Source organism: Micromys minutus (genome assembly GCF_963924665.1).
Source record: "Micromys minutus genome assembly, chromosome: 24".
Classification (NCBI taxonomy): domain Eukaryota; kingdom Metazoa; phylum Chordata; class Mammalia; order Rodentia; family Muridae; genus Micromys; species Micromys minutus.
Window position 1 is genome coordinate 22678766 of NC_137959.1, and position 26626 is coordinate 22705391.

The following is a 26626-nucleotide window of genomic DNA, read 5'->3' on the forward strand; positions in this document are numbered from 1 at the left end:
TATTAAAAATAAGAAAAGAAGAAGAAAGAGAAAATAATAAATTTATGATTTGTGCTGTCCATATTCTTCCTGAAACATGGTCAAACACCCAGTGTCTAGCCACTTAAAGAAAACTGAACCTCTTAAAGAACATTTTTTATTTTATTACTATTATATTTTAGCTTTTTAATCTAATTTTATTGGGTATGTTTTATTTACATTTTGAATGTTTTCATCTTTCCTGCATCCTTCTCCATGTCTTTTATCCCATCACTGCTCTCTCTGCTTCTATGACGATGTTCACCCACCAAGACATCCACTCCCACTCCCTGACATTCCCCTACACTGCAGTATCAAGCTTTGACAGGACCATGGACTTCTCTTCCCAATGATTCCTCCTAACAAGGCTATCCTTTGCTATATGTGCAGCTGGGGTCATGGGTGTGTCCATGTGTCCACTCTTTGGATAGTGGTTCAATATCTGGGAGCTCTGGTTGGTTCATATTGTTGTTCTTATGTGGTTGCAAACTCCTTCAACTCCTTCACTTCTTTCTATGACTCCTTCATTAAGGCCAGTGTTCTCAGATCTATAGTTGGCTGTGAGCATCTGCCTCTCTATTTTTTATGCTCTTGCAGAGCCTCTCAGGAGACAGCTACTATTATTCTTCTTTTCAGTCCAGTTGTTATACCATGTTTGCCCTCCAGAGTTTCTCTTCCCATTCCTCCTCACCCCATTTTCTAAGAGCATGCTACCCTTGTTAGGCTGCCCACCTCCATGGGGCCTCAAGTCTCTAGGGTTTGGCACGTCTTCTCCTACTGAGGTCTCACCAGTCAATCATCTGCTGTATAAGTGTCTGGGCCCTCAGACAATCTCATGTATGCTGGCTGGATGGTGGTTCAGTTTCTTAGGCTTCTCAGGGGTCCAGGTTAGTTGAGATTGTTGATCTTCCTATGGGGTTAATCTGTTCCTCAGTTTCTTCCAGATTTTCAGTAATTTAAGCACAGGGGTCATTGACTTCAGGCAAATGGTTGCAGTTAAGTATCTGTGTCTGTCTCAGTCAACTAATTGCTGGGCCACTCAGAGGACAGCCGGACTAGGCTCCTGTCTATAAGTACACCATAGCATCAATAATAATGTCAGGCCTTGGATCTCCCCCTTGAGATGAATCTCAGTTTGGTTTAGTCAATGGACTTCCTTTTTGTCAATTTCTTCTTTATTTTTTTTCCATGAACTTTTTTGTTTGTTTGTTTGTTTGTTTGTTAGGTTGGTTGGTTGGTTTTTTTAGACAGGTGAAATTATGGGTCAAAATTTTTGAATGTGGTAATGCAACCTTGTCCTTCCACTCGATACTATTCCTACTGGAGGTAGACTTTATGAGTTCCCTCTCCCCGCTGTTAGGTATTTCATGTAAGGACCCTCCCTTTGATTACTGAGAGTATCTCACCTCTCAGGTCTCTGGTATTTTCTAGAGGATACCTTCACCTCCCATCCCTTAAGGTTGCATATTTATGCTCTTTATACTGGTACTCAGGGCTTCTCTTTTGTCTTTGTCCCTAAAACATGATAATCTCACCTTTCCTCCTAACCTTCCCCTCTCCCAACCAAGTAACTTTCTCCCTCTGCCTCCATGATTGCTCTCATCTTCCTCCCAGTTGGGACTGAAGCATCCTCACTTGGGCAATTCTGCTTTTCCACCTTCTTGAGTACTGTGGATTGTACTCTAGGCATTCTATACATATCAGGTTAATATCCACTTATTAATGATTGCATACCATGCATGCTCATTTGGGTCTGAGTTAACTCACTCATGATGATATTTTCTATTTTCATCCATTTGCCTGAAAAACTCATGATATCCTCAATCTAAATAGCAGAATACTATTCCATAGTATAAATGAACTACATTTTCTTTTTCCATTGTTCCACTACTGGACCTATGGGTAATTTCCCAGCTCATGGCTATCACAGATAATGCTGATATGAACATAGTAGATCATGTGCTATTGTAGCATAGTAGGGTATGCTTTGTGTATATGCCTAAACTGGTATTTCTGGGTCTTTAGATAGATCTATTTCCAATTTTCTGAGGAACCTCAAGATTGAATTCCAGAGTAGGCTTAGCAGTATGCAACCCCACCAGCAGTGGAGGAGTGCTCCTTTTCCTTTCTGTCATCACTAACACGTGCTATCACCTAAATTTTGATCTTAACCATTTTGATTGGCGAAACAATAGAATCCAGCAAAACTTGCCTATGCAGTGGCATACTTCCTCAAAAAGGCTACATTGCCCAACAGTGCCATTTCCTATGGCTCAGGTATATATATTCAAGCCCTCACAGGCTGACTTACTGTTTCAGAGGTTCAGTCCATTATATTGATTACAGGAAGCATGGCAGCATGTAAACAGACATGGTGCTTGATCTGAAGGCAGGCAGGAGATTCTATTCTGCAGGCAATTAGAAGGAGGCTCTCTTCTACTTTTCACAGAGTCTGAGCACTAGGAACCCTCAAAGACCCTCTACACAGCGAAACACTTTCTCGAACAAGTCCACACCTATTCCAACAAAGCCATACCCCATTAGAGTGCCACTTTACATTGGCCCAGTATATTCAAATTATGTGTGTTCCAGTGATATCCATGGGAGGCTTGCTCTTTCCTTTTCTTTTTTATTTATTTCTTTTTGTTTTGGCCCACACTTTATTTAAAAGATACTAATGAAGAGAGGTGCAGAGAAAATGCTAAATGTGGATGGAGTGAATATAGTGGTCCAGATGTACTTAAAACAAAAAAATGAATAAAATGACCATATATATATACACATTACAACATGTTGAATATAAAATAATTATTTTGGTTAAAAATTACCACAAATGTAGTTATTATGTGTCATAGCTATAGAATTTTTATCTTTGCCTACACTGGGACACCATATTACACCAGTGTCATAGGTGCAAATTGTAGGCCATGTATCTAAAGCATCTAATATTTCCTCCAATTGCCAGAACTTGATACTGAAGGTATCATCTGTAGATTGGACATTCAAAAAATTAGAGACATCTGTTTGACATCTGAGACATCATTGATGCTGCAGCTTGTCTATTTTGTATCCGTGGTGTAATATATTTAAGGACTACAGTTATTTTATAGATTAATATAAAACTAACATGTTTCTGGTGAATTCAGAATATTTGTTAATGTTTCCCTTTGTCTTGGTATTAATCTGACCTTTATCTTGAAGATTTACATCTCAGGATGATTCATCTACTAAAGTTCAACTCCATTTGCTTCTCTAAGTATACGCAATTCCCTTCAGAACAACATTCAGCAGCCTGAGCATTACCATAGTACATATACATATACATCTGTACAATGACAAGGTTACCCTTTCTTGACTCACCTACAGTCAGGGTCATTGGAGCCAACATCTCTTATTGAAAGTAAAAGAAAGATTAAACTTAATTATAGAGAAGAGATGTTAATGTTTCAATCTCACATGTACTTTCAAAGCTTTTCATCCACAACCAATGTGGTTCATCTATTTCATATTATCCCGAAAATAACCAAAATTAAAAGAGTAAAAGCACCTATTAAGGACATAAAACATGAAAGATACTGTAAGACATGTGAAGTGATATATCTACAATTGTAATTGTTTAACTAAAGAAATAGCATTCAAGGAATTAAGTCAGTGTTTCCAAGACAAGGAAGGATTTGAATAAAATCCTAATGCATCCTAAATTATGTGAATTTTCTTCATATCAAAGCTGTTAATAATATTTACTGAGTATACAAGGAAAACATGTAATTTGTAAAGTAATCTGAAAGAAGGTACGGAAACTCCATGAAATTTCTAAACTATTAGATTCACCAAGTTAAATGATACACTCTTACCTTTTTATTTTTCATTTCAATGGAAATAGATTTGTTTTTTTTTTTCACAAAATATAGTGTTATCACAGTCATTTACTGCTGGGGAAAAATGCATCCTTAATAGTAGTTCTTCAGACTCCCTTGGAGAAAGTTAAATTTTATTTTCAAATAATTATCAATATAAAGTTGCTTACAGGTTATGGATGTAGGATTTTGTCCATTTCTTTCATCTCTACAACCTCATCTGGAGTAGAAACCTGCAGGCATATGCATGCTGCTTTAGCCTCTGAGTGTTCATATGTATATCAGTTATGTTGCTTTAGATGGCCTGGTTTCCTTGGTGCTATCCATCCTCATTGACTCTTGCTCTCTTTCTGCTTCCTCTTCCACAGAGATCACTAAGCCACGATGGAAGTGATTTGATAGAGATTTCCCTTTCGCACAAATTGCTTCGGGATCTCTCATTCTTTGCATAATGTCTCTATATTTGTTCCCATCTGCAAAAAAAAAAAAAAAAAAAAAAAAAAAAGCATTTTTGATGATGGACGACAAAGGCACTAATTTCTAATATCAGACTATCATTAGGAGCCATTTTATTATTACTGCAAAAAAAATTATATGTGGTTTTGTCTAGATCCATGAGCTATTTAGACTCAGGTTCTTGGTCACCCAAGAAATGTCAGGTATGGATTCTGTCTTGTGAAGTGGGCCATATGTCAGGTGTTGATTGGTTACTCGCACATGTTTTGTGCACAACTGGTTTAGTATACCTTACAGGCGAAATAGTTCTGTAGATTAAGTTGTATATGGCTGACTTGGTGATCCCGCCTCTTTCAAAAGCATCTGCAGCACCTTTCTGTACCAAAGGCATATAGAGATAATTGCTATACATAGGGAGCCAATTGACATTTACATATTTGATGAACATATATGAATATAGTATATATACATATATGTATAGTCACCAGCAATGTTATTTTGCCCTATATTTTAGGACACTTCTTCTATATTAGGTTTCCATAACAAGACAAATATCCTGTAAATGTAACTGTCTCTATACATTCCTCCTCTTCCTCTTTTTCCCTCAGCATATAAAGCCTTGCCAACTACCTATCCCAAGTATTCTTTTTTTTTTCTTTTTTTTTAGATTTTCCAATTATGATTGACTGGACTTTCTTCTTGCCTGTTGCTATGCCCCCTTTTCATTTCTAATTTACTTAATTTGGGAAAGAGTTTGTCAATCTTATTGATTGTTGTGAAGAACCAACTCTTTTCATTGATTCTTTATAATTTGTTTTTATTGTATTTCCACTTTTAGATATTGAACTGTTGTGTTCACTTCCTTCCGCTGTTCGTAATTTCATAGATTCCATTAAAAATTCCTCTTTAAGGATCTCTCTAATGTTCATAAATGCTATTCTAATGCCTTTGTCCTGTGTTTAGGTAAGTTACTATATTCAACACTAACTGTGCCAAGGTTGCTGAGCTTTAGTGGAGATATATTTTCCTGATTGTTACCGCTTTGGTTTTTATGCTGGTATGTAGGTATTTGAGTATCTGGATTTGAATATTGTAAGTCTAGATGCTGATATAAGGTCCTGTATTTTGTTGCTGTTGTTTTTTGTTTGTTTGTTTGTTTTGCAGTCTTTCTCTCTCTCTCTCTCTCTCTCTCTCTCTCTCTCTCTCTCTCTCTCTCTCTCTCCCTGTGTGTGTGTGTGTGTGTGTGTGTGTGTGTGTTCCTTGGTTATGGATAACCCCTCTTTAGTTGTTAACAGAGTACTGAGTCTATGTGTTGCCTAGAAGGAAGCTCGTCTGTGATCTTAATAGGTTTGGCCATAACAAGTACCAGGTATAATGTATTTCTAGGTATTGATATCTGACACTTAAAAATAGGAATGAGTTTAAAAAGGGGAGGTGAATCACTGATTGAATCCACAGGAGGAAGCAAATCAGGATTGTAAACAGGATCTGCCTAGTTCCTGAAAATAGAGGCCAAGAGTAAGAAAATGCCACAAAAGATACTAGAGCTGGGGATAAGACTGACAATTTGAATTTGGATGAAGAAGGGAGGATAAAGATCCAAAGCTGGTCTACCTGCTTCACTGCCTAACTTGCTTCTCTGTCTGGCAGGCTTGTCTAGCAGGATTTAGAAAATGCTTCTTGAGTTGGGTGCTGGTGTACCAGGATAAGTATGGAGGACCTCAAGGATCTACTGGAAAGAGGAGCAGAGTTTAGGGGAGGCCACAGCAGTTGATCTGCTAGAGAATGTGGGAAAATTGGAAGACTGTATTTAGAAGTATGTAGATCTTTATTATCCACCTGGTTCCTTTGCCAGAATGGTACAAAATTTCTTGATATTAATGCTATAATGTGTTTGTATCTAAGACATTGAAAAATTATTTAGTTCTATTGTAATTTACATGAGAAAGTTAGAAAAAAATCAGGAAAAAACATTTTGGTAGACAAATGACCAAGTTTAAACCAAAACACAATGTTTTCTATAAAGTAATGGAGTTAGATATTAGGCTAATTGAAGGTAAACTTCTCTACATAGGCTTTCAAAAATTAGTTTTTAACTAGAGTTTCAGGATTTTAATTTTGAAACTTATGTGGAATTAAATACAAAAAATAGTCAAAGTTCAGAGACAATCATTGGGAATCACTTAATTTTCAAGTAAATGCAACATAAAAGCAAAATTAAATAATTATAGTAGATAGAGAAGATTTACATTTTATTAAAGCATTAAACTGTGGAAATAAACAAATGTGAATGTGAAAGGCAAAACACAGAATTTCTGAGGAGGGATATATTTTCATTTGGAAATAAAAACAAGCCACAGGTTTTATGAATAAACATCATCAAATATACAACAAGATCTATCTATGGCACATATAAGATTGTGTTCTAACCACAGATATTTTCACCAGGACATCATTTCCAAAAATAAAGACTCTGAGACTTAATTATATATAAATAAATGCCTATATATGAATAAATGTCTGGGCCATAAGCTTGGAATTGTTCTACAATGAGGGTGTAAATTAATGTTTATTCTGTATTATGAATAAATATATGGGTGTGGATACCTTTTCTCAGTTTTATGTGTCTGAATCCTCAGGGTGGAAGTACAACTCTTCCCTGGCCTGCCTCTATCCCAGAATTCCTCTCTCCCTGTTGGAATTCCCAACTCCTATATCCTGTTTTAGGTCATTAGCCAATCAGCTTTTTATTTACAGGTGATACACAAGAAACTCTGCAATCTGTACACAAAAGGCCACAGATTTCTACAGTAAAGAACAAAAGTAGATTTATACATTAAAAAAGGCAAACCTATCAGTTTAAGCTCCTCCTGCTCAATAGTTATACTTTTCCAAGTCAAGGATGGGACACAGTTCATCTCATCCGCATTTTGTGTTCATTAATACAGTATGAAGTGTTAATGGTTTTTCTCATATTGAAATATATAGAGTTTTTGCACAGCTTTTCACCAAATACTAAGAGCTCAAGATAGAGAATCAAAAGGTGATTGAGAGCGTATCTCTAATACATTTTTTGTGTATCTCTGTGTGCTGAAGATTGTTTCTGAAGCTGCAGATATATTAGGTAAGCATAGTACTGCCAAAACATATGTACAAGTCCTTAAGGGGTATTATTCATAGTAATATAAATTCTTAGGATTTTAAATTTATTGTAAAATTTAAAAGATAAAATTGTATGGCTTGATAATGTGCAACATGAAAAATTCCAGAATGAATGTTATGGAATATATAGTTTAGCAAATTAAATGTATCTATTAATTTAAATCATAATTATTTTATGAAGAATCCTGGTTTTTAACATAATATATTATGTTCTTTTATTCAAAAAAATTTAAGTGCTTCTATAGTTTCATTCCATGTTTGTTCTCCTTCTGCTTCTCCCAGCAACACATTTCCATATCTTTCCCATTTTATATTCTTTCTAGCTCACACAAACAAAAGCAATATCATTACAAAACAAAACAAAGAAATGCACAAACTATGATAAAAACTCTCAAAATAAAAATCAATCTGTAGGAGAGCAAACATAAAACCCATCAGGTATTAAAGAGGTAGGTCAGCCAAATCCCCTTTAATCTATATAGATAACAAACAGTAAATTTCTAACACAGAGAGAAATAATGTACAAAATGGTTTACTCCATTATAGAATTTATAATGTCAGAAACGTTCTCTTAAAAGTCATAGAATTTCCACAGAAGATTTCCATACCCATAACTGAAAAATGGAGATGTATTAATATATATTTTAAAAAACAGTCACATTGGCCATGATCCAAAACTCAGATGACAACAGATGCTAACAAGGATGTGGAGAAAGAGGTACACTTCTCTACTGCTGGTGGGGTTGTAAACAGATACAACCACTCTGGAAATCAGTCTGGCGGTTCCTCAGAAAAATGGACATAGTTTTAAATAACTTAAAACTCAGTTATTCCACTTCTGGGCATATACCCCAGAGATGCTCCAACATACAACAAAGATACATGCACCACAGTGTTCACTGAAGCTCTATTTATAATAGCCAGAAGCTGGAAAGAACCCAGATGTACTTCAGTAGATGAATGGATACAAAAATTGTGGTACATTTACACAACGTATTATTACTCAGCTAAAAGAAACAATGACTTTACGAAATTCTTAAGAAAATGGATGCAACTAGAGAATATCATCCTGTGTGAGATAATCCAGTCACAAAAGAACAGACATAATATGCAGTCACTGATAATGGGATACTAACCCCAGAAAGCTCAGAACACCCCAGTAACAACTCACAGACTGTGTGGAGTTCAATAAATAAAAGAATATATTTTAATTAAAATAGAACTGTATCACATCCCCTTTTCCTTCCTACAGTCCCTCCTAGTCTCTCTCCTATCCCCCAAATTAATAGCCTCTTTTCCTATATTATTGTTACATATATACATATGAGTATGTATATGTACCCACAAATACTTAATTATAACCTTATAAAATTTATTCGTATACTTTTATGCAAAAATGCTGAAAATTTGTAATTTATCTTTGTTTTTTAAAATAAAGTAAAAATAAATAAATAAATAAAAATAATAAAACAGTAGAAACTTTTCTAATTAACCCATTGTTTGTGAGGCCATGGAGAGATATAGGATAGTAAGAGATGCTCTCTGATCAAGAGAAGGAAGATATAACTTACTAGACTTTTATTTAATTTAAACAGAAATAGTTTTTCACTTATGAGAAGAGATTATCCCAGCATCATATGGAATGTATACATGTGACCTGGAACATTCTTATCCAACAATTACTCTTACCTGAACAAGAGGAGTTATATAGATTTTGTTAGTAGAACTCTCTAGACAGAGGGGAGAAAAGTTACAAAAAATCAACTTGTAGGAATGATACACCTTCAGTGCAAAACTGAGCAAGTGAAGTCAGACTATTACTCTGAATGTCATAAAGCATCTAATAGATAATTTTTTTATTGAACTATAAGTTTAGCTTGCACTTAAGTTTCACGTGAAAATTTTTAAATAAGCATCCTTTTTTTAATGAGTATTTTGTTTCTGGATTACATCTTTTTTGTTATTTTGTTTCTAGAATGTGGTTCATATCAGCCTTCACTTTAAGATTTCCTTATCATAGTTTCCCATGTTCCCAAACTATTGCTGTGCAGTGCTATGCCTAACGTAAATCCATTTTAATGCCGTGTCTGGATTTTAAAAGTCTAAAGAATATGTTTAAAGAGTGGTTATTAATCAATATGTGAAAATTGGGAAAATTATCCTAATGTTTAGATAGCTTCTTAGCTTAGGAACAGAATTTTGGATTATATTTAGGTATTTTTATTGCAACCAATGTAAAGCTTCTATTTCTTTTTTACTTGTAGTAGCATCTGATGTATTGGTATATCTACTTCCTCATTTCCTGCTAGGTGATGTCATTGACAAAGTTCAGAAAAAACATTAATTTTGAATGATACATGTTAATTATTAAGATGCATACAATAAATTTTACCTCCCAACAAAATAAAGAAAGAAAGATGGAAATGTGGTATACGGCAGCATTTCTCAACCTGTGAATTGCAACCCCTTTGACAAGCCCCTATCTCCAAAGAAAATATACATTTAAACTTAAATAACAGTAGCAAAATGACAGTTATGAAGTAGCAAGAAAATAAATTTATGGTTGTGAATTACCATAACATGAAGAACTGTATAAATGGGACATTGTGTTTGGAAGGTTGAGACCATTTGTAGAGTACTTGTATTTAGCTTCTATAAACATATTAGAGCTGGATTCACAGTAGTCCTCTTCATTTAATTCCTCAGCACATGGCTGAGTGCCAGAAGAGTGCTTGTGATTGAGAAAGAAGTTTTGGAGGTCAAGGGGAATGCTTTTTTTCTGTGGTTAACCACATATTGTATTTTTGCTGCTGTGTAACCATTTTGTTGAATCTAATAGTTTTCATTTTTAGCGATCAAGCTTTTAACTTGTTATGTTTGTTTCCAGCAAACCACAAAACATTGAAGTCAATTTGAACAGCTCAAGAGGCATGACATTTTCATGTACAAACTTCTCAGTAGCTTAGTGGGCTAAGGTAATGAGGTACAGTCCCAGCACTTCTACAGGGTCCTAACCCTAGCTTGTATCATTATTTAAAAACACTGGAGAAGCATATCATAATGGATGAAAGAGATAAACCGGAATAAGCTTGACTTCTTTCACAGTCCCTTAAGTTTCCAAAACCAAATCCGATAAAGCCATTAGAAGTAATCTGTCATGACTGTCAGAAAAATTACTGGTTCTAGAACATATTGCTTGTCTGTTTACTTCATCCTTCTTATAAAAACCCAATTTCTTCGAAGCATTTCTCTTCTTTAAGCAGTAAAGCATTTCTCTAAAGAGGTTTATAGCGTTAACATTCTTTGGTGGCATGACAAGGCTTGCTTTAGTGATGTGCATTTGACATAATGCTCATGAATGAAAAGACTCTTGAGAGAGGGTGTTATTTAGGACAGAGCTGATAGTCTTTTACTTAGAATGTGAAATCAGGATCAGCTTCAGCTTTGAATCAAGTAAATGCAGTATGCCCTCTGATTAAAGACTTGAACAAAGAATTTCCCCAGTGATGTTTTGGGTCTCTTAATAAACATAAAGATCAATCAGATTTGGGTGAATTAGAGCATGAATTATGCCATATGATTCATGGAATCAACATTTCTTGTTTCTTGTGGTTAAACAGATGCTACACAAAACACTGAAAAACATTGACTATGGTGTGTAGTAAGAAAATGGGCATTTATTAAGTCTTTATTTTTTCCTAATTATTTCAAATGAGCATTACCTTAATATCTGACAGCTTCCAAAGTATGTGATGGAATAGAAGTCCTAGGGCTTTGTATTGCAGACATACAGGAAAGAAAAACACATTCTGTAGGAGTTTTACTTATTTCTTCCAGGGACAGTATAACTCTAGTTTTGAAGAGTGACTCTTTATTAACTATAAAGTGGAAGGGTAAGAAAAGAAATAAAACAAACCACACAAAGTCTCCAAAGGAGGCAATAAAAATAGAAAGGTTGTACTGGCCAAGAAGAATGACAATTCCAGGAAATTTATTATATGCAATTACCTGTTCACAGCTCACAAACATTGGTCTGAGAGCATCTCCATTTATTCCCTCTTCCTGATGTCAGAACTGTAATTTTCACTTGTCTTCTTGCCTTCTTTCATGAATGACCCTGTTTGCCCAGTTGTTGACTTCCCTCTCCCTGTCGTTCCATTAATGGCATTCTGTGGACATCTTGACAGAGGAACCTGGTGTGAGTGGAAGGCGAGTAGATTCACTGTGATTTCTAGTTTCTCTTAGCAATTTTCACCTCAACCTTCTGGTGACATGACCAGCCAGGGTCAACTCTGATTGCCTAGCTGTAATTGGAGGCACATAAATTTCTGGATTTTTGCCCCAGTGTCATTACTGAAATTGGATAACTAATCCAGACAGAAGATAGACCTGTTATATTCTATAAACAAAGATGTTATTATTGTTTAGGAGACCTTATTTCATTGATAATTAACTGTTAGTATGTACTTTTAATACTGATTCTTTTCTGCTGTATTCCAACTTAATATAGTTTATGAAAAAATGATTCATAATGATGTGCCTATGACACTAAATTTAACAGAACTCACCAGATTCTAAACAATCTATATTTCTGTTACTTTTATTTTCCTATTTGTGTGACTGTGAAACAAGTTAAATCTACTGCCTGGTTTGTTATCTTATAGACTGAAAACTTAAACTGAGAGATTTTCTTTTCTTTTCTTCTTACAACTTTATTTTAAAAAAAAACAGAGAAACATGTACAGAATTTCAAAAGCATTTTGGCATTAAACTGTATATATTTTGTCATTATTTGATATTTTTAAAGGTTTGATAGGATGCATTAAAATTTTACTAGTTAAAATAAGCATAAAGTACATGTAAAACAAAACATAACATGGAAATAGTCAAACTTTTCTTGGTGTGATTAGATTAACATAATGACTTTAAAAACCAAAAATTGCTACAAGGCTATCTTCTTAGTACTTGAGTTATTTATGTTTTAAGGTATAGGTGTACCACACTCTGAGAAAGTGCTTACACTTTTTTTTTTTTTTAAGAAGGACCTGAGGATTCCACTTTTGTCCTTTTTTTTTTTTTTTTTTTTTTTAAGTTTCATATGGTCTGTGAGTTGTTTCTTGGGTATTCAGAGCTTTCTGGGGTTAGTATCCAATTATCAGTGACTGCATATTATGTCTGTTCTTTTGTGACTGAGTTATCTCACTCAGGATGATATTCTCTAGATACATCCGTTTTCATAGGAATTTTATAAAGTCATTTTTTCTAATAGCTAAGTAGTGCTTCATTGTGTAAATATACCACAATTTCTGTATCCATTCATCTACTGAAGGACATCTGGATTCTATAATAGTTTCTGGGTATTATAAATAAGGCTGTTATAAACATTGTGGAGCATGTGTTTATATTGTATGTTGGAGCATCTTTGGGGTATAATTCCAGAAGTGGAATAACTGGGTCTTCAGGTAGTACTATGTCCATTTTTCTGAGGAACCGCCAGACTGATTTCCAGAGTGGTTGTAACAGCTAGCAGTCCCACCGAAGATGGAGGAGTGTCCCTTTTACTCAGAATCCTCACCAGCATCTGCTGTTACCTGAGTTTTTGATCTTAGCCATTCTGATTGGTGTGAGGTTGAATCTCAGGATTGTTTTGATTTGCATTTCCATGATGACTAAGAACGTTGAACATTTCTTTAGGTGCTTCTCAGCCATTCAGTATTCCTCAGTTGATGATTCTTTGTTTAGCTCTGCATCCCATTTTTAACAGGGTAATTTGATTCTCTGGAGTCTAACTTTTTGAGTTTTTTGTATATGTTGAGTATTATCCTCTGTTGGTTATAGAATTGGTAAAGATCATTTTCCAATTTGTTGGTTGCCATATTTATATATTGACAGTGTCCTTTACCTTTCAATTTTATTAGGTCCCATTTATTGATTATTAATCTTTGAGCATAAGCCATTGATTTTTAGTTCAAGAAACTGTGCCCACATGCTGGGGTTCTTCCCCTGTTTCTCATCTCTTAGATTCAGTGTATCCGGATTATCTGGAGATCCTTGATCCACCTGTTCTTGGGCTTTGTACAAGGGGATAAGAATGGACCAATTTGCATCCTTCTACATGCTGACTACCAGTTGAACAAGCACCTTTTGTTGAGACCTATTCGATATTTTGTTGCAGCTGAATATGGGACTAACACATGATAATTTTAAAACCAATAAAGGTCCTCTCTTTGGGTACTTCACTACTGTACTCTATAACAAAGAATCAAATTGTGATTTTATTTACAATAAAGTAAGCAGATATGGGTCTTAGCCAGTTGTGTTAAATGGTGTGGGGTCCTGTGTCTGCTCTGCCACAATGCTCAGGGTGCTGGGGGAGGTAGGAGGCAGAAAGTTAGACTGTGCTTACCCCATGCCAGTCCTGCAGCATGGTGGTTGTCAGACTGAAAAAAGTGCTGGGGACACCTCTCTGGGGATGGGGAATCATAGTCTGAGGTGTAGAACCAACACCCTAAACTCTTTTGAGGACCCCCAAGTCTGTGAAGAGGTCCAGGGTCTTCTGGTTCCCAGGTTTTCAGACACTCAGGAATGGCTGGATGCTGTAGAGAAGATCAGAATCAAGTGGGGGACCGTGGGCAGGATCTAGACTTGGTGCAAAGTGGAAGATGAAAGAGCTTCACTTTGTCCAGTGGTCAGAGTCCTTGCCTTTACAGTGGCAGGCTGATGCCAGTTGGAAAGAGACAGTCCGTGGTGTTAAGGCATTTAATGTCATGGAAGAAAATGGTTGAGTTAAATTATACCTCGACTTTTTAGGGTGGGCCTGAGATTAAATACCATTTGTAGGGAGGAGCATCTAGAAAGAAGAGCTAATTGGCTAAGTCTTCAGTCCTTTAGGTTTCTCATTATACTGAAGATCTCTCTTGGGCCTACATGATTTCTGGTCATGTCCTCATTTGTGGAGGAGGGGCTTGGGACATTGTTCTATGTGTCTGATGGTAAGAAATCTATGGAGGGTGATTGCTAAGGAAGACAGCCTGGTTACATAGGAGGTTTAGGGAAGCACCTACCATCCCTTTATGTCACTGGTGCTTCAACTTCTCTCAACCAGGAACCAGGATAAAACTCTCAACCAAAACTGCATTAACTCAATATAACATGTCTAGAAAATGTATTATATTACTCATATAGCACACTACCTACATCTTTGATGCAGTGAAAGGGGTGATTCATGGGTTTTCTGACTATGGAGAAATAATTGTTAAATTTTAACTTTCCACAAAATAACTGAAACTTGTATCTAACCATGTTACTTCTGTCCTATAAACATTCCTTGATTCTGATCAACTCTTAATGTTTTAAGAAAGAAAGGGCTTGTGTACTGCTAAGTTTTAGGAGCAAGAAAGCAGCTCCTTACAGATCATTGTTCTGAGAAATGACTGGATATTGCTGAAGTCCAAGTCTTTGTAAATCAGACAACTGATCGAGCCTCAGAGCTGTAAATGCAAGCTTCCGGCTTTGGGAGAAGGGGGTAACATTTAGATTTCACTTTTCTAGGTTGTTATCTCAACTTTACTCAAAATCATGTAATGCATGATCTCCCATGAATACATATGCAAAACAAGAATAACACAGTTGTTCTTCTGATAAAATATATGGAGCAGATTCTTATCCTAAAGTATTATTTTGAGAACATTAAGAGGATGCAGGTAAAGAAACTATAGTATCATGTGAGGTAAGACATCTTCCTCTCCCACTATATATTCCTACATTACCAAGGGACAAAGCTCATTAATCAGAAACTGAAGATTGCAATGCCATGAACCAAGTGAACAATTTTCTTCCCAAATTGATTGTCTGAGATATATTGTTGTTGTGGTGGAAAGCCCTCTGTAATCTTTTAATATTCCAAATGTAAATTTTATAATCTTATTTCAGAAATTGAATGAGGTATATTTTCAACTCCAACAGTGATGAGCCATTCACAACTGAATATGTTCTCTCACATAATACATAAAACAAATAACTTCAGTGGATATTCCTGCCAAAAAGAAGATACATAACATTTACTTCCGACCAGTATCCTATAGTCATGAGTCCTTTGTACAGCCTTTCAGGGCTTAGTTTTGTGTAACTCTGCTATCTTATGAAGGTTTCAAACAGAAAATAACACACTTCCTATTCACCTCTTCTCTGCTTTTTCTCTTACCTGAATTCAAGGTTTTTATGTGGGTTTGTGTGTGGTGTGGAGTGAGGAAGAATAGGAGTTTTTGTACCTGATATTCTGACAAAATATATGAATGAAAATTAGTTGACCCTTTGGGTTTTATATTTTAATAATAAAATAAATGACAGAAGAACTCACACACTCAAAGACACATGCCAATTTGCTGTCAAAGACATTTACTCTGATTTAATCATTTAAGAAGACAGTTCCCAATATAGATAAATTTGTACCAGCAAGCTGTCCATACATACTTCAATAAAAGTTACTGAAAATATGCTGATACAACATAAGAACTCACCTATGAAACTTGGTAGAAATTAGTAACATCCATCGAATAGTCATATGGAATTAGGTGTCTAGTGTTTAAATAAGTCTAAGGAAAAAGATTATCAAATCTTCTACAAGAAATTTATACTAATACAGAAAAAAATGCCACACACATTTCAAGAAAAGTTAACTGCGTAATATAGTTACAAGAAAAATGATAAAATAATTATCTTGTTAGGATTTATGGATAAATAAGTTTTATTAAGTTTTGCTAATACAATATAATTGTCACATATGTGTTGTGTTCATGTGTTAATATTATATATCTATGTTAATATTATTTACATAGTTGTTTAAGATTTCATGGCAAAAATTATAAAAATACATTTTTTAATATTCAGTTATGTAGGAATAAACAAGGCATTCTATGTATTGGCTGAAAACACTGAGCATCTTCAGTTCTTATAAATGTAGTGAACAGTTTGTACCTATATGTTTTATAATTAAGACAACAACAACATACTCTTTTTTTAATTTTAGAAAAGTATATTTTTCTTATTATGAATTTACCAGTCTTTAAAATGTCAATATTATCTCAGTCATAAGATATAAACCATAGCTTCTCATATGGCAGGGCAGACATAAGAAGTATCAAACAACATTATATTTAAGTTAACATTGTTCTGTAGTAACATTACATTTTGCTCCAGTTGTGGTCCCTTAAGAGAGAAGCAAGGTATCTCTCATCTTAGATAGCAGCTGTGTAAACTTAGAAGTAGGGTGGATACAAAAGTTTATGACAACTATTCATCTTTTAAACTGTGAAGTGTTACTGGTTATAGCTAATACATTATGGGTAGTTTTTATGTTGATTTTCTTTTATAACCTGAAGCAGAAATTTTCCATGGGTGACAAGGAAAGAGACAAACACTCAGAAGTGACTGACTTCATTGTTCACTCAGAAGTGACTGACTTCATTCTTGTAGGGATCAGGGTCCGTCCAGAACTCCACAGTGTCCTCTTTCTTCTATTTCTTGTTATGTAAGGGATGGTTCTTCAGGGAAACCTTAGCATGATTGGAATCATAGTGACTGATCCCTAGCTGAACACACCAATGTATTTCTTCCTAGGCACTGTCTCCATCATTGACCTCTCCTACCTCTCCTACTCCTTAGGTACTCATTGTACCTAAAGCCATGGTAAACATCTTATCTCAGAAAAGGACTATATCCTTTGTGGGTTGTGTTTCTCAACTTTTCCTTTATGCACTTTTCATGGTAACAGTAGCCATTGTGCTAGCAGCCATGGCCTACAACCGCTTTATTGACTTTACAGTGTTCGAATGTCAAGGGGTATCTGTGTCCAGTTGGTGGCTGATTGCTATCACGTTGGCTGGGTCAGTTCTATCCTCCAAATCAGTGTAAGATTCTCCATGTCTTTTTGTGCCTCTAGGGTTATTGATCACTTCTACTGTTATTCAAATCCAATTGAAAAGATCTCCTGTTATAATACTTTTATCAGTAAGATAGTCTTACTTAGTTTTGTTGTACTCATTATTTTGCCAACAATAATTGTTATTGTAGTATCTTACATGTATATTGTATCCACAGTTTTAAAGATCTATTCCAGGAAAAGAGAAAGAAAGCCTTTTCTACCTGTATCTCTCACCTATGGGTTATAAGGTTGCTTTATGGGACTCTTTCCTTTGTGTATATCACAATTCCAAATAATCCTGAACTTTGTAAAGTAAAGGAGTTTCAGTATGTTATATTTAGTTCACACCTGTGTTGAATCGCCTAATCTAATCTTTATGAAATAAGGATGTAAAAGATGCCATAAAAAAAGTCTTGTGCAAAAAAAATATTTTACTGTAAGAAAGCTTGTGGACTTTTTTTTAAAAAAATTAAACAACTTTATTTTAAAAAACAAAGATAAATGTACAGATTTTAAGCATTTTTGTATAAAAGTATACAACTGCATTTTTGTCAGTGCTTGTTTTTTTTTTTTTTTTTTTTTTTTTTTTTTTTTTTTTTTTTTTTTAAGGTTTGATAGTGTGCATTAAGATCTTACTAGTTACATTGAGCATAAAGTGCATGTAAAACTTTTTGGATACTCTCTAGTTGCCCTCTAGTTAGTCTGGCTAAGGGTTTATCAATCTTGTTAATTTTCTCAAAGTACTAGCTCTTGGTTTTGTTTATTCTTTGAATGGTAATTTTTGGTCTATTTCTGCCCTAAGTTTGATTATTTCTTGCCGTCTACTCCTCTTGGGTGTAACTGCTTCCTTTTTATCTAGAGCTTTCAACTGTACTGTCAAGTTGCTAGTGTATGCTCTTTCCAGTTTCTTTTTGGAAGCACTCAGAGCTATGAGTTTCCCCCTCAGTACTGATTTTATTGTATCCCATAGGTTTGCGTATGTTGTGTTTTTGATTTCATTGAATTCTAGAAAATCCTTAATTTCTTTCTTTATTTCTTCTTTGACTCTGCTACTGTTTAATAGAGCATTGTTAATTTTCCATGTGTATATGGGCTTTTTGTTGTCTTTGTTTTTATTAAAGACCAGCCTTAAATCATGGTTATCTGAAAGTATGCATGGGAGTATTTTAGTCTTCTTATATCTATTGAGGCTTGTTTTCTTACCAATTATGCGGTCAGTTTTTGAGAAGGTGTCTTGAAGTGTTGAGAAGAATTTGTATTATTTTGTTTTAGAATGATATGCTTTTTAGATATCAATTAATTCCAGTTGGTTCATAACCTCTGGTAGTTTTAATATATCCTTGATCAGTTTTGTTTCTATGATCTGTCCATTGGTGAGAGTGGGGTATTGAGGTCACCCAATATTATTGTGTGGGGTGCGATGTATTTTTAGAGCTTTAGTATGGTTTCTTTTATGAATATGTGTGCTCTTGTATTTTGAGCATATATGTTAAGGATTGAGAGTTCCTCCTGACCAATTTTCCCTGTAATGAGTAGAAAGTGTTCTTCCTTGTCTTTTTTTGATAACTTTTGGTTGAAAATCGACTTTATTCGATATTAGAATAGCCACTGCAGCTTGCTTCTTGAGGCCATTTGCTTGGAAGTTTTTTTTTTTTTTCTTCCCAAACATTTACTCTGAGATAGTGTCTGTCTTTGTCTCTGAGATGAGTTTACTTTATGCAGCAAAATGCTGGGTTTTGTTTATGTATCGGTCTGATAGCCTATATCTTTTCATTGGGGAATTGAGTCTATTTATGTTAACAGATATCAAGGAATAGTGGTTGCTGTTTCCTGCTATTTTTGCTTTTGGAGGTAGAATTGTGCCTGTGTGCTTTTTTCTTTTGGTTTTCTTGCTTAGGTATTTTCTTGCTTTTACTAAGATGTAGTTTCCTTCTTTGTATTGTGTTTTTCACCTATAATCCGTTGTATTGCTCGGTTTGTTTTCAGATATTGTGTAAATTTAGTTTTGTCTTGGAATATCTTAGTCTCTCCATCTATGGAGATTGAGAGTTTTGCTGGGTATAGCAGCTTGGGCTGACACTTGTGCTCTCTTACGGTCTGCATGATGTCTGTCCAATATCTTCTAGCTTTCATAGTCTCTGTATATTCTATACACAAGGTTTATAAGATCCTAAGTCTGTTTTTTAAAAAAAATATATGTACAAACATGAATTCAGACTTTTCAAATTAAATGTAAGCAGGTCTGATTACAGATTGTCAAGAAAGTAACAGAATCACATTTTAGGATTGACAACCTTTATAGATTTTATAATGAAAAGGTAGTGTTTCAGAAGATTAAAACTACCTAGACTTGGTGAATAAGCATCTAAAACATGAGCCAATGATGTGTGAGCTGAAATATCAGGATTCTGATGTTTTAGTGGGTTAATATGATGATCTCAAACAACCATGAGCTGGTTGTCTAGCTAGTGATAATGTGCCCAGTGCAAGGTGGACACTGAGGTTCATGTCCATTACCTTCTAATAAGTAGTAAATATTGTGAGTCAGGTAAATGTGTGCATATTGCCAGAGTTCTTTGAGAGAGCATCAGTGGTCAGACTGTACCACTTCTCATACTTGTGATCCACCTGATCACACTGTAAGAAAATATAATCCTTCTTATTTATCATTCAGCAACTTCACTATTTTTGTTTTGATCATTGATATTGTTATTACTTACAGATATTTTCCTGATAAAGCAAGAACATGATACCCAGCAAGACCAAGAGTCTTAGTTATAGCAGGCTTTATGATTTCTATCCTACCCTTCATGTTATAAAAGATATTTGTAATCTATAAATATCAGATGAATAGGCTCTCTGCATCACAGTGCTCTTGCAGAGAGAGTTGTTATAGATATCAGTTTTACAATTACAGTGCATTCCTAATGCTTGTGTTTCCCAGACACCCGCATGTACACAGCACATCATTAGTTTGTGGATGATGAGATCCACTATGAGAAAGACTTAACAGAATCCTTTGTATAGAAGTAGGCCTTCAAGTACCACAAAAAGGTTTTAGATGGGTTTTGAAGTTGCCCAATTACAGCCTTTCAAATGAATCAAAGACAAGTTTTCATAGTCTTCTGAGAACAGCGTCTGAGGCTGTATGGTGGGAGAGAGGGAAGAACAAAGAGTGACTACCTTTAAGATGGAGTATTAAATGGGAAACTCCACTAGTACATAACAACATCCAAACAAACAAGCTCATCTCAGCTCTTGCTGTGGTGGAGTTCATTGTATTATTTTTATTTTTCAAGTAAATCCAGAAAAACACAAAAAGGGCTTTCACTTCAAGGAAGTTGAAAGAATGCCCTGTGCCTTTGGTTGCTTCTGGCTTTTGTTCCCTGGACAAAGATAGAATGTTTCTTTAAGTTTTTTTTTTTTTTTTCATTTATTTTTGTTCCTGCATGTTAAACTTCCTTTCTTTAAATTAACTACTAAAAATTCAAATCTCAGAAAACATGTCCAAGAAAATTCACTTTTGTTCTTGTGAGTTTAATTATAGATCACAAGTATCTGTTACAATTGTTTAAAAATATGGTCAAACTCTTCCAGACAAAAAATGGGCAGCTTGTTTCTCTCTTCCATGTGGTGAGTGGATCATGAATGGGAGGAAACACACACCAGGAAGTGAGTGTGCTTTTTCAGGCCATGCCTTTATGAAAACACATTCTTCTTTTCAGCCTTTTCATGGCCATGAATGTCTGTCTCATAGGCAATTTCTCAGACTCACATAATTATATTACAAGAAGCTGAGTTCTGAGATGCATGAGGAAGGACCATCAATAGCAAACCTTGCTTCATCCAGATTTATCAGTTGTTTTCCTAAATGCACATTGCCCCACTTTGTCCATAGCTATCTTTGTGGTCTTCTTCCTTGATCTTATCTTTTAGCTCAATAATACAATACTTTAATTTGCCTTTTATTGTTGCGGGGGATTTGTGTTTTTAGTATATTTCTTTTATGGTGAAATTATATAAGGTACAATACCATACTTGAAGTATTGAAAAAACATCCTGCAAGATACAGTTCACAGATCTCATGAAGGTCACATGAGTGTGTAGGTGGGTGGGAGAGCACCTTTGTAGAAGCAGTGGGAGAAGGGATGGGATGGCAGATTTGGAGGGGAAACCATAAAAGGGGATAATATTTGAAATGTACATTTAAGAGTATTCAGTAAAAGAAAGAAAAGTAATTACATAAAACAAAGAAAGAAAAAATCATACTTCATCTGTATTTTGCATGTACTCAATGTTGAGCTATCATCACTCACAAGCATCTTTAGGTACTTTTCATATTATAGAAATAAAACTCTGTATCTGTTAAAACTTCTTGATCCCTCTCTACCTCCAGCCTTTGGCAAATTCTCCTTTGTAGGTATATTATCTTGGCTACAGTACAAACTTTGTATACATGAAAACAAGGTATTACTCTTTTGGGCACTGGCTTGCCTCACTTAACTTATTTCCCTATAGTGAGAAATTAGGTTTCTTTAAGAACCCAATAATATTATATGAATATAATTTTGGTTTTATCCCCAGTATGGGATATGGAGCTGCTTCAGATTTTACACAGACATTCACTGGAATTTATTCTGCTCTAGGAAAGGTGTGATTTTTCCAGCTGCAGATATTTTTTGTTTGGAATTCTGGGGACTCTAGAGAGACTATAAATGTGTAAGTCCTAGGAGTGTCTGTGGCAGCTTCTGCTGCCCCTTCTGCTGCTTTCGTTATTTCTGTATCACTGTATTGCTATATTCCTGGTTTTCTGATTTTCTGGTTTATTGGTTGTTTACCAGTTTTCTGGTGTTATCTGGTTTTCTGATTGTCTTGTTTGTTGTTTTGTTGGCTTACTGGCTTGCTGGCTTGCTGGCTTGCTGGCTTCTTGGCTTTCTGACTTCCTGGCTTCCTGGCTTCCTGGCTTCCTGGCTTCCCGGCTTCCTGGCTTCCTGGCTTCCTGGCTTCATGGTTGGTTTTCTGATTTTCTGGGTTGCTGGTTTGATGGTTTGAAAGTTTGCTGATTTGCTGATTTGTTTGCTGGATTACTGTTTAGAGATATTTTGATATTGGAAACTACTTGTACCCGCAAGGAACTCAACACCCCTAGACAGCAGAAAGTTGTCTAAAGAGGTCTATGTTTCTTTTTTCCTCTAACCTTCTTTCTCTTCTACCTAATTTTAGGGAATTAGTAAGGAATAAGGTGGAATAAGAAATGGAAGGGAATAGAATCCAATAAAGTACACCTCCAATAGTGCCCATAAATAGTGCTCTGGCATACAGCTGGGCAGAATGAAAAACTTGTTTTCTAATGCTTTAGAGAAGGTGGCAGGGTATGAAAGAATGAATATATTGTTTCTAGATGTCAGCAAAAAAAAAACCAAATAAATAAAAGCCATGACCAGACAGGTTTCTGTAGGTTTCTGTTAAGGTGATACATTGTTGGACAAAAGAGAGGTAGGTGTGGAAAGATCTAAAAAGGCAGAAGAGGAGGCAGGAGGCATAGATTGAGGGAGTAGATTCTGCAGGAGATGGAGGCAGATGTGTATATTTCTCTCAGCATACCTGTGGCTTGATAAGGTTGTTATTATTATTTCCAGGGGTATTCATCAGTCTATTTATTTCATATAGATGGACAGTTCATCTTTGTCTATTGGTTGTAAGCTTATTGTGTAGAGGATTTGTGGAATTTGACATATAAACTTGTTTGATAAGTTACTGGGCTGTGGAATCATGATTATACTGGGCTGTGGAGGAAAGAAACATGCCAGAGCAGTCTTATCCACCTGGGACAGAAGCAGCAGGGGTGGTAGAATGAACAGCAAACAGTGCCTGAGGTTTTAGAGGTGGGCTAGAGAGCCAAGTGCTGTGATCAATACTTGGTGTGTCCTTTACACTAGAGTGGCCTCCAAAGAGTAAGACTGTGGAGAGTGGGTTTGGCAATAATGAGCAAGATGGCACTTGGGACTCGGGCCAAGTCTTGTGACTGGCCCCTGTCTTCCTCCCACTCCCGAATACAGCCATGTCATTCCTTTAAGCTGTGCAGGCTCACCCATGACCTGAGATCAGGCCAGACGATGCAGACCTATGAACTGCAGCCACACAACATGGACAGAGGAGGTGGAGTTGAGAGAGGATAAAAGGGACTGCACTCGGGAGCAGAGAGAGACATTCACGTGCATGCTGTAAGGTTCCTGAATAAACTGATTTGAGAAGAACACTGTGTCGTCTCTCCTTTTCTGCTGGTCAGAGACGGTAGTGACATAAGACCATGAGGCAAATAAAAATAGCCACTTTTTAAGAATTACTACAAGTTTAGTGCACAATTCTATAAGACCTTCAAAGAAGACCTAAAAGCAACACTCTTTAAACTAATCCACAAAATAGAAATGGAAGAAACTCTATCAAATTTATTCTACGACGCCATAATTATGCTCATACCACAAACACAAAAGGACTCTACAAAGAAAGAGAACTTCAGACCAATTTAACTTATGAATATCGATATAAAGAAAAATCAATAAAATAAGTGGAAACAGAATCCAAGAATACATCAAAAGTATCATCCAAAACAATCAAGAAGACCTCATCTCAGGGATGTAGGAATGGTACAATATATGGGAATCCATCAACATAATTGACTTGTATTGGCTGATTCTGTGTGTCGACTTGACACAAGCTGGAGTTATCACAGAGAAAGAAGCCTCTGTTGAAGAACTGACTCCATGAGATCCAGCTGGAAGGCATTTTCTCAATAGACAGAGAGTCATGAATTTGAACAGAGGTGTGTAGCAATGGAGGATGGGGAACTGTGTGTGGATACCATCAAGTCCCAGATGCGAGGAATAAAAGAAGCTCCCAGGACACAACTGGGGTGAGATTAGCTGAAATACCCAACAAAGAAGAGTAAGAACCTGTAGAGGTCATATGCAGAGGTTTAACAAGGCCCCGGTTTGGGGGAAGGAGCCACTCACTCATCTCTGTATTTTTAACCCTGAGTTGATCTTGTCAAAAGGAAATATGTGGACAATATGTTGAGTGGATACTGAAGGAAAGGTCACCCAGAGACTGCCACATCCAGGGATCCATCCCATGCACAGACACCAAACCCAGACACTCTGGAGGATATCACGAAGTGCTTGCTGACAGGAGCCTGATAACTGTTTCCCGAGAGGCTCTGCCAGAGCCTGAAAAATACAGAGGCAGATGCTCACATCCAACAACTGGACTGAAAATAGGATCCCCTTGGAGGAGTTAGGGAGAGGATTGAAGGAGCTAAAGGGCTTTGCAACCCTATAGAAAGGACAACAATATCATCCATCCAGTTGCTCCCAGAGTTCCTAGGGACTAAAATTGCCAACCAAACAGTACATATTGGGAAACCTATGGTTCCAGCTGCATATGTAGCAGAGAATGGCTTTGTTGGGTAACAATGGGAATAGAGGCCCTTGGCCCTGTGAATGCTTAATTCCTCAGAGTAGGGGTATGCCAGGGGTGGGAGTGGATAGATGTGTGGGAGAGGAAACATCCTCAAAGAAGCAGGGCTAGGGGTGATGGGATAGGAAGTTTCTGGTGGTGAAGTTGGGAAGGGGTTTAATATTTGAAATCTAAATAAATAAAATATCTAATTAAAATAAAATAGGCTCAAAATAGAAATAGTAGATCAGACGTATTTTAAAGAGCCTATTATTTTTTACACAATAACCAAGCTACCCAAACTGGAGTTATTCCACCAAGATTGGAAAGGTATGATAATAGCTACACTGAGGCCAGTAGTTACAATGGTTATTGTGTTGGACGGAGGAAGTGTAAATTCTGAACCAGGGGAACAACTTTTGTTGAATATTTATTACTTGGTGAAGGGAGGTATTCTGACCTAGAAGAATAAATATGATCTAATGATGTCATTATAGTACAGTGTTGCCTTTTGACTTTAAGAATTTGGGGCAAGGCTGAGGTCCACCTTCTTTAATAATATAAGGCTTTTGAGAAACACTCACAGATTTCTTTCAGAGATTTATTTCAACTGTAAACACAGCCATATCAGACCAAGATGCTCCAGAGGTGTCAACAGAGACCTTGTCATTTGAAAATTTGAATACTGAATATAAGAGTTACTAGACTGTTAAATATGTAGGTAGGACCAATGGATGAGTGTTGATAGGGGAAAAACAGATATTCTCTGGAACATTAAGCCAATAACAAGCTATCATCAGAGTTATCAGATACCAAAATACCTGATGCTTTAATTATGGCAAATTTGATGATTTAAAAAGAGATTGTGAGGCTGAAAGCTTCAAAGCTCAAGATCTCTGATGATGTTACTGTGAATATGCATGGTACTTTCTGAGTCAGATCTCAAAATGGCCAGTGCATTAACTCTTAGGAATACAGTACTTTCTTCTGTAAACGTAATGAAGCCATTTCTGGCAGCGATGGGTTCTTAGAAGGAATGCTTAGGAGCTCCAAAAGCTTTAAAGACTGGTGAGTAGGAGATCTGGGCAGCCAGGGAGCAGAGAGATCTCTGAGGAATGCGCACGATAAGCGCACCCCCAGCCCTGCGTGATACAGGGACCAGGAACACAACTTTGGAACTTCTGTTTCCACCCAGAGGTGACTTCAGGGCACAGAACAGGGCTCGGCCAATCTGACACCTGGAACAGTGGAGATCCAGAGACACAGACCAGATACAAGAGAAAGGCAAGAACATATCTCTGACAACAAGATGGCAAGAGGAAAGCAAAAGAGTATGTCCCAAGGAAACCAAGACAACCTGGCAATACCAGAACCCAGCTCTCCCATAACAGCAAACATTGGAATGCCAAACACTCCAGAAAAAGAAGACACAGACCTGAAATCATACCTCAAGATGCTGATAGTGATACTTACACAAGAAAGGGAGGAAAAGCAAAAAGATTCAGAAGCTTTTAAAGAGAAAACAAGAAAAACACTCAAAGAACTCAAAGAACTAGAGGACAACAGAACCAAAGAGATGAAAGAATGGAAGAGGGAATTTAAAACGGAAATTGACACAATAAAGAAAAGACTAAAAGAGACAACCCTAGAGGTAGAAAACCTAAAAAAAGAAATCAGGAGTCACAGATGCAAGCATTTCGAACAGACTACAAGAGATAGAAAAGAGAATCTTAGGGGCCGAAGACAACACTAAAAA

The 26626-nt window shown here is 36.1% G+C and overlaps 1 pseudogene across 1 annotated transcript; it reads left to right on the forward strand.

The window, feature by feature from the left end:
• The first annotated feature begins 16885 nt into the window (after positions 1-16885).
• On the forward strand, positions 16886-17772 carry LOC308435933 (olfactory receptor 9K2-like; annotated as a pseudogene). Its single transcript has one exon. The product of its transcript is annotated as an olfactory receptor 9K2-like (transcript).
• Positions 17773-26626: the final 8854 nt, after the last annotated feature.